General features: G+C 45.8%; 1 long non-coding RNA gene across 3 annotated transcripts; it reads right to left on the bottom strand.

The window, feature by feature from the left end:
• Positions 1–320: 320 nt before the first annotated feature.
• LOC119276495 lies at positions 321–6,896 on the bottom strand. 3 transcript variants are annotated; one of them, XR_005136637.1, is made up of 5 exons: positions 6,409–6,896; positions 1,858–2,042; positions 1,632–1,778; positions 1,283–1,537; positions 321–1,200 (listed from the first exon to the last, which is right to left on the bottom strand). It is a non-coding gene; the product is annotated as an uncharacterized LOC119276495 (long non-coding RNA). The 3 variants fall into 3 exon arrangements; XR_005136636.1 differs by having other exon boundaries at positions 321–1,156; XR_005136635.1 differs by having other exon boundaries at positions 321–1,537.
• Between the last annotated feature and the right edge of the window lie 6 nt (positions 6,897–6,902).

Here is a 6,902-nt window from a genome sequence, read left to right as displayed (position 1 = left end):
TTGCACGGCATTATATCTCGGAATGGCTATGGAAATGCCATAATAGGTAGGTATAGTGGTTGTTTTAAAAAAGGTATATGGTGGGTGTATGGTACCGGCGAAAGTTGCACGGCACAAGAGAGGCTAGCAATGGTGGAAGATGAGAGTGTGTATAATCCATGGACTCAACATTAGTCATAAAGAACTCATATATTTATTGATAAAATCTACAAGCCTTTGAAAACAAAGTACTACGCGCATGCTCCTAGAAGGATAGATTGGTAGGAAAAGACCATCGCTCGTCCCTGACCGCCACTCATAAGGAATACAATCAATAAATAAAATTGTACTCCAACTTCATCACAAAACGGTTCACCATACGTGCATGCTACGGGAATCACAAACCTCAACACATGTACTCCCTCCGTTCGGTAATAGATGACTCCAGGGGGAAGGAATCGTGAACAAATTAATTTTACAATAAGACCCTTCTGAAATTTGAAGTCATTACAATCCAGTACCCAGTTCTCCGTCCACTCGTCGCGATCCACCGCGGGGAACCTCCATCCGCCGGCCAGAACCTCGATCTCCCGCTGGCCAGAACCTCGAGCTCCATCCCCAGCACTAGGACCCCGTCGCCGGCGTCAGCTCCTCGAGCTCCCGCACCCAGCACCTCGAGCTCCCCACCTCCGAGTACCTCCAGCTCCATCGCCGGCACCAAGACGAAGCCGGCGACTCCAGCACATCGAGCTCCGTCTCCGCCGCTGCCAGGTTCAGGTGCCACAGCTCCATCTTCCGCCGCTGCCAGGCCCAGGCACCGCGGCTCCATCTTCCGCCGCTGCCAGGCTCAGGCACCGGGCCTCCATCTTCCGCCACTGCTAGGCTCAGGCGCCGCGGCTCCATCTTCCGCCGCTGCCAGGCTCAGGCGCCGGGCCTCCATCTTCCGCTGCTGCCAGGCTCAGGCGCCGCGGCTCCATCTTCCCCTCCTCCTTGCTGTAGCATGGGCAGGCATCCCTGCATCTCCACGGCCAGGTTCGTGGCCACAGGGGTCATCCCCACTTGCACTTGGCCTTGCCGATGGAATGGAGCCCAAGTGATCCGCTGATCACTGTGATACTGTTGTTGTAATCATTGGCGCTCCAGTTAAGATCCTAATCTGACATACTGAAGGACCCGGCTGTAAGATCAAAGACAGCAAACTGAAGAGTTTGAACACCATAGCTGTGATAAACCAATGAGGGCCATTTTATAGTGTTTACTGCAAAATCAATTTGATAAGAAAAATGGTGCACGAATTAATTACCATGATCTCTACAGAACTAACACTGACATCTTAAGTCAACTCTTCTAAGATCAGCCATGAAACTTCAGTAACACAGAGTGATCTATCTTTGTTTCTTCCTTGGCTGGCATGCATGCTTTGACTTGCCAATCAAAATCTAGGAGGAAATAGAGAGGAGGTGGAGACTTTTGTTTTGCTGAGTTCACACCCAAGCAGGTTTCTGAATTCTGATAGCAATGCAAGAAAGCTAGAATGCTGAAATTTACCTCTCTTCTTCTGCAATTTACAATGGCAAGATTCATATCACACACCGAACTGGCATTTCTACAGATGATGATATTAGGTCTGCCTATACGATGTGTATATTTACCTGACCAACATACAAGGTCTTAGTTGTGCTAAGAACAAAGATCCACTTTGCATCCCTCGGACCGAAGGACGTGTCAATTATTTGCCGGTTCTTCTTGTACAAGAACTTATTGTCCTCAATTACGACCTCATAGTCCTCCCTTTCCTTCTGCACAGTTTAAACACACTCTGTTAGGCTGATAGCCACCCTATATGCATTGCTATCAGTGACTGCAAACACTACTTACCAGACCGAGGTACTTGATGCACTGGCTGAGAAGTCATGAACCAAAGCAATAATCCCCTGCAATGCAAAAAATTTAATTGCGTACTCCAGAGCAAGTGCTTGTCCCCTGCTGCTGTAACTATAACCAGGATGAACATCCATTCCTGCTATTTCCTCAATTGTTGACATCCTTTTGGTGATGGCACCCTGCAAAGTTAAGAAAAAAATTCAGTATATAAGAAGAGCAGTGACACTCATGATGTCATCCATTTTCAACACATTTCTGTCTTTGTAATAATGAAGGGGAGCCTTGGCGCAGTGGTAAAGCTGCTGCCTTGTGACCATGAGGTCATGGGTTCAAGTCCTAGAAACAGCCTCTTACAGAAATGTAGGGAAAGGCTGCGTACTATAGACCCAAAGTGGTCGGACCCTTCCCTGGACCCTGCGCAAGCGGGAGCTACATGCACCAGGTTGCCCTTTTTTCTGTCTTTGTAATAATCCTCAATTATTATTTTCATTCTTTATTTGCACAAACTAAAGTTTATCACAGTTTATGACTCTGCTTTTCAACTTATGTGTCACAGTGAGCTCAAGTTGTGTCATCGCCACCACTACGATGATGTTTGGTGCTGATCTCAACACGAGTCCTCGGCAAGATGATGATTGGGAACTTGAAGAACCAGAAGAACAAGAAGAACCAGATTTAAATTGGGTTCCTCAAGAAGAACAATATATGAATTGGACACCTCAAGAAGAACAAGAACTAGATTTACATTTCATTCCTCAAGCACAAGTACCAGATCTGAATTGGAATCCTCAAGAAGAACAAGAAGAACAAGTACCAGATCTGAATTGGCTTCCTCAAGAAGAACAAGATATGAATTGGACTCCTCAAGAAGAACAAGAAGAACCAGATTTACATTTCATTCCTCAAGAACAAGTACTAGATTTGAATTTGTTTCCTCAAGAAGAACAATATATGAATTGGACTCAAGAAGAATAAGAAGAACCAGATTTACTTTTCATTCCTCAAGAACAAGTACCAGATCTGAATTGGAATCCTCAAGAAGAACAAGTACCAGATCTGAATTTGTTTCCTCAAGAAGAAGTACAACTTGAATGTCTTCAGCATCCAAAAAGCAGAGAACTGACAAATAAGGAGAGATTTGGTGTTTATTTTGCTCTCAAAGTAATCAAGAACAAAGATGGACAAGTAGTGAAAACAGACAAGAAGCTCGTTGCCGACCTACTGAAAACAAGCCTAAGCACTGTTAGAAGAATATGGAGAAGAGCAAATCGCCAAATTGCACGAGGGGACGAAGTTGATGTCTCGAACCAAAAGAAAAGTAGAGTCGGCCGTAAGCCGAAAGATCTGGACCTATCGAGGATGGAGACAATCCCACTAAATAGGCGGAGGACATTTCGAAGTCTAGCAAGGTCTCTGGGTGTAAGCTGCACTACCTTACACGCAAGGTTCGTGTTGGGTGAGTTCAGGCGCAACACTAACAAACTGAGGCCCACGATAAAGCCAGCCAACGAGATAGAGAGATTGAGATTTTGCATTTCTATGGCTGATGAGAATTGGCTGAGAACTCCCTGGCCTTATTTCCGGGAATTAGATGACATAGTCTATATGGATGAGAAATGGTTCAATCTGACACAGGAGGAGAACGGCTACTTGCTGCTTCTCGAAGAACCTGATCCCTTACGCACCTTGCATCATAAGGATAGCATCGCGAAGGTGATGTTTCTTGCGGTCGTGGCTAAACCAAGATATGGCAATGTTGGTGTCGTCACGTTTGATGGAAAGATAGGCATTTGGGCCTTTGTCACAGAGTCTCCGACTCAAAGAAGGAGTGAAAATAGAGAAAGAGGGACACTTGAACTCAAATCATTGAAAGTTACAAGAGATGTAATGAGGCTCTATATGTGTGAGAAACTGATTCCAGCTATCCATGACCTGTGGCCTGATGAAGATGAAGAATGGACCATCTTTATCCAGCAAGATAATGCTACACCGCATCTTAAGCCTAGTGACAAGGTTTTTCGACGGGCCGTAGAACAGACCGGTCTGGATATCAAGTTGATCTAGCAACCTCCAAATAGCCTCGACCTGAATATTCTTGATCTCTGCTTCTTCAGGTCTCTCCAGTCGCATACCGATTGCAGAGCACCTCAGAGCATAAGGGAATTGATAGAAAGCATGGAGGAAGAATATCAAAACTATGAAGTCAACACGTTAGCTCGAAGCTTCGTGACACTGCAATCATGCATGAGAGAGATTATGAGAGAAAAAGGAGGGATAGGCTACAAGATTCCTCACATGCAAAAAGAGCGCCGGCAGCAAGAAGGCTTCCTATCGCTCTCTCTTTAGACGTTGAGCTAGTTGAGCAAACCTTAGCACTTATAGCAGGAGCAGACCTTGAGGCAGCAGCAGCAACACCTTTGAAGCAGAGAAAGAGAAAGAGGAGTGGCATCACCCTCCAAGCAGCAATACCCTACAAGAAGTAGGAGCAGCACCACCACCTTCGAAGCAGAGAAAGAGAAAGAAGAGCAGTAGCACCCTCCAAGCAAAGAAAGGGAAAGAAGCAGAGAAAGGGAAAGAAGACCAGCAACATCCTCCAAGCAGTAGTACCCTCCAAGCGGCACAACCTTCGAAGCAGAGAAAGAGAAAGAAGAGCGGCATCACCCTCCAAGCAAAGAAAGGAAAAGAAGCAAGGAAAGGGAAAGGAGCAATTTCGTGCGTCCTTGCAAAGGTTGTGTTCAGCAGGATAATGGAAGCAGTTGGTAGGCCAGTAATGTGTTAAATTTCACACAATCATTTCCATTGTTGATGACCGGGAAGAGCATAGGATACGAGCACAGGATAAGAGCAACACAGATTGTGTGTAAACTCCAACAGATCTTATTACTGTATATGAAAGGAAAGGATGATGCAATTTTTATTAGCAACATGGCAATCTCTCTGTCAATAACTATGTGGTTCAACTTGTATGATTGTGTGAGCATGAAGTGGTTCTGTGAGCATGAATTAGGAGTAATAATTGTTTATTCTAGAAACACATCAGTGGTAAGATGCATGACATTATAAAAGTGACAATTCAAGCTAAACAACATTTAGATTGTTTTATAACTTAATTTAGTCATTCTGCACAACTCGCTGTTAATCTACACTGATTATTGGACATAATACTCCAAAACATCAACCTTGAAATTCATACACTTGTTGCAAAGAGAGCAGGGGATAGCTTTCTTGGAAATGAACACACTTGAAATGAACTGTTCAGAAAGTAGGGAACATTCTAGGCAACTAAGGCAAGGAGAAGTTAAATTAGAAAAAAAAACTATCCTGAGCCCTGAACTATGGTGTTTGGTCTGACTAGAACACTAACACTGACTATAAAACAATAGGCACTGACTGTAAAGTTGCAGCTCTTGGGTCGGATCTGACCCGCTACTAAAGATCTTAAGAAGAAAGGAATTAATTTCTCTGGGGTTTAAGCCTGACAAAGTACCCTAACGACTTCTGAATCATGCACCGGTTCAGTTACTTGCTCAACAACCATGTACTTAGGCTGACTGACAGTACATTTCAAAGCCCTTTGACTCAAGTGGCTGGAATATTAAAGTCAAACTTTACAGAAAAAGGAGTAGAGCTCTAAACAGGCTGCACTCGACACTATTTGATTAATGCCTGCAAAGAGTACAGTATGCATAGTTTCTGCCTGTTGTACTTGGACAAGTGTGACTGCCAATTTTGTCAATCATGGATGATACCAGGATTTCTCGAGAGCAAGAATTTGTCACTGGTGAAAGATAAATGTGATGACACTGTCCTGTCATCTTCTTTCAATGCAACAAGTTTGTATCAGAATTCAGAAACGTGCTTAGATGTAAACTCAGCAAAACAAAGGGTCTTGAAACTCTCGCTTTCCTCCTAGAATTTGATTTCTCAAGTCAAAACAAACCAACAAGCCAGCCTTAGTTTCATGGCTACTGAAGAAACAAAGATAGATGACTCTGTGTTAAGATCATGGAGTTTCATTGCCGATCCTAGGAAGAATTGCCTTAAGATGCCAGTCCTAGTGCTGTTAAGATCATGGTAATTTCTTTACCAGTGTTAGTGTACCTACTTCTTTTTCTAATTTAACTTCTCCTTGTTAAAACACACTGTCTAGATGGCATGTACATCGATCCTCTATGCATGATACAGTTAACCTGTCAGTTTATTCCAAAAGCTGAAGCTACAGTAATAGCCATCCATAGATAGTTTCAGTGAGGAATCATGGCAATGGCAATGACAACTGACAAGGGTCAGCACAAGGAATCAGAAGACATCTCTCAGTAGTTGGAGTTGAATTGGAGTTGAAATTAGTTGTGCAAAGGGTGGGTCACGAGCACACAACAACATGATGAAGGGGATCATATATCACATTGCAAAAGGGGACTTTTTTGGTGAGGAATCATGTCAAAACGGGACTGAAACTCTAGTGGCACACGGGACTGAACTTGGCAACAGCATGAACTTGGCAACCATTCAAAGCGGACGAGGGGAGATGACTGGAGGCGATACCTCGCAGCGGGGTCGCTGGCGGGTGGCGAGCCACCGGAGCTGGCAGTCGTCGTGGACGAACCTGATGCTACCACGGCAGGCGCAGGGGGCGGTCTGCCTCGGCCGGGAGGCAACAGATGCGGCATTTCTCCTCCTCCCCCTCCTCGTCTCCGGGGCCGTCCGCCGCGGGAAGCGCCGTCTCCGGCGGTTGAGAGGCGGCGGCGGCGGCGCGTCTGGTGGAATCTGGTGGCGCGTCTGCGGTCAATCTGGTGGAATCCATGGAGGAGCACCACCGGGCCGGCGGCGGGTCCTTGCTCAGCGACGTCGAGGGAGACGCCGGACGCTCCTCTCCTCGTGTACTGCCGCTCCAGGCCGACGCCCGCAGATCTGCCTACAGCTCAACCACCGGCGCCCAGCAAAAAATCGAACCTTGAGATGGTGGGGAACAAGGAGGGGGACAAGGCGGCGGCATGGCAGGGTGGTTCAGGGGAGGAAGGCGGCATGGGGTGGGGGAG

Source organism: Triticum dicoccoides, chromosome 3B, assembly GCF_002162155.2.
Source record: "Triticum dicoccoides isolate Atlit2015 ecotype Zavitan chromosome 3B, WEW_v2.0, whole genome shotgun sequence".
In the NCBI taxonomy this organism is placed as follows: Eukaryota; Viridiplantae; Streptophyta; class Magnoliopsida; order Poales; family Poaceae; genus Triticum; species Triticum dicoccoides.
Note: the sequence above shows the minus strand (reverse complement) of the source record. Positions and strands in the feature narration are given on the sequence as shown.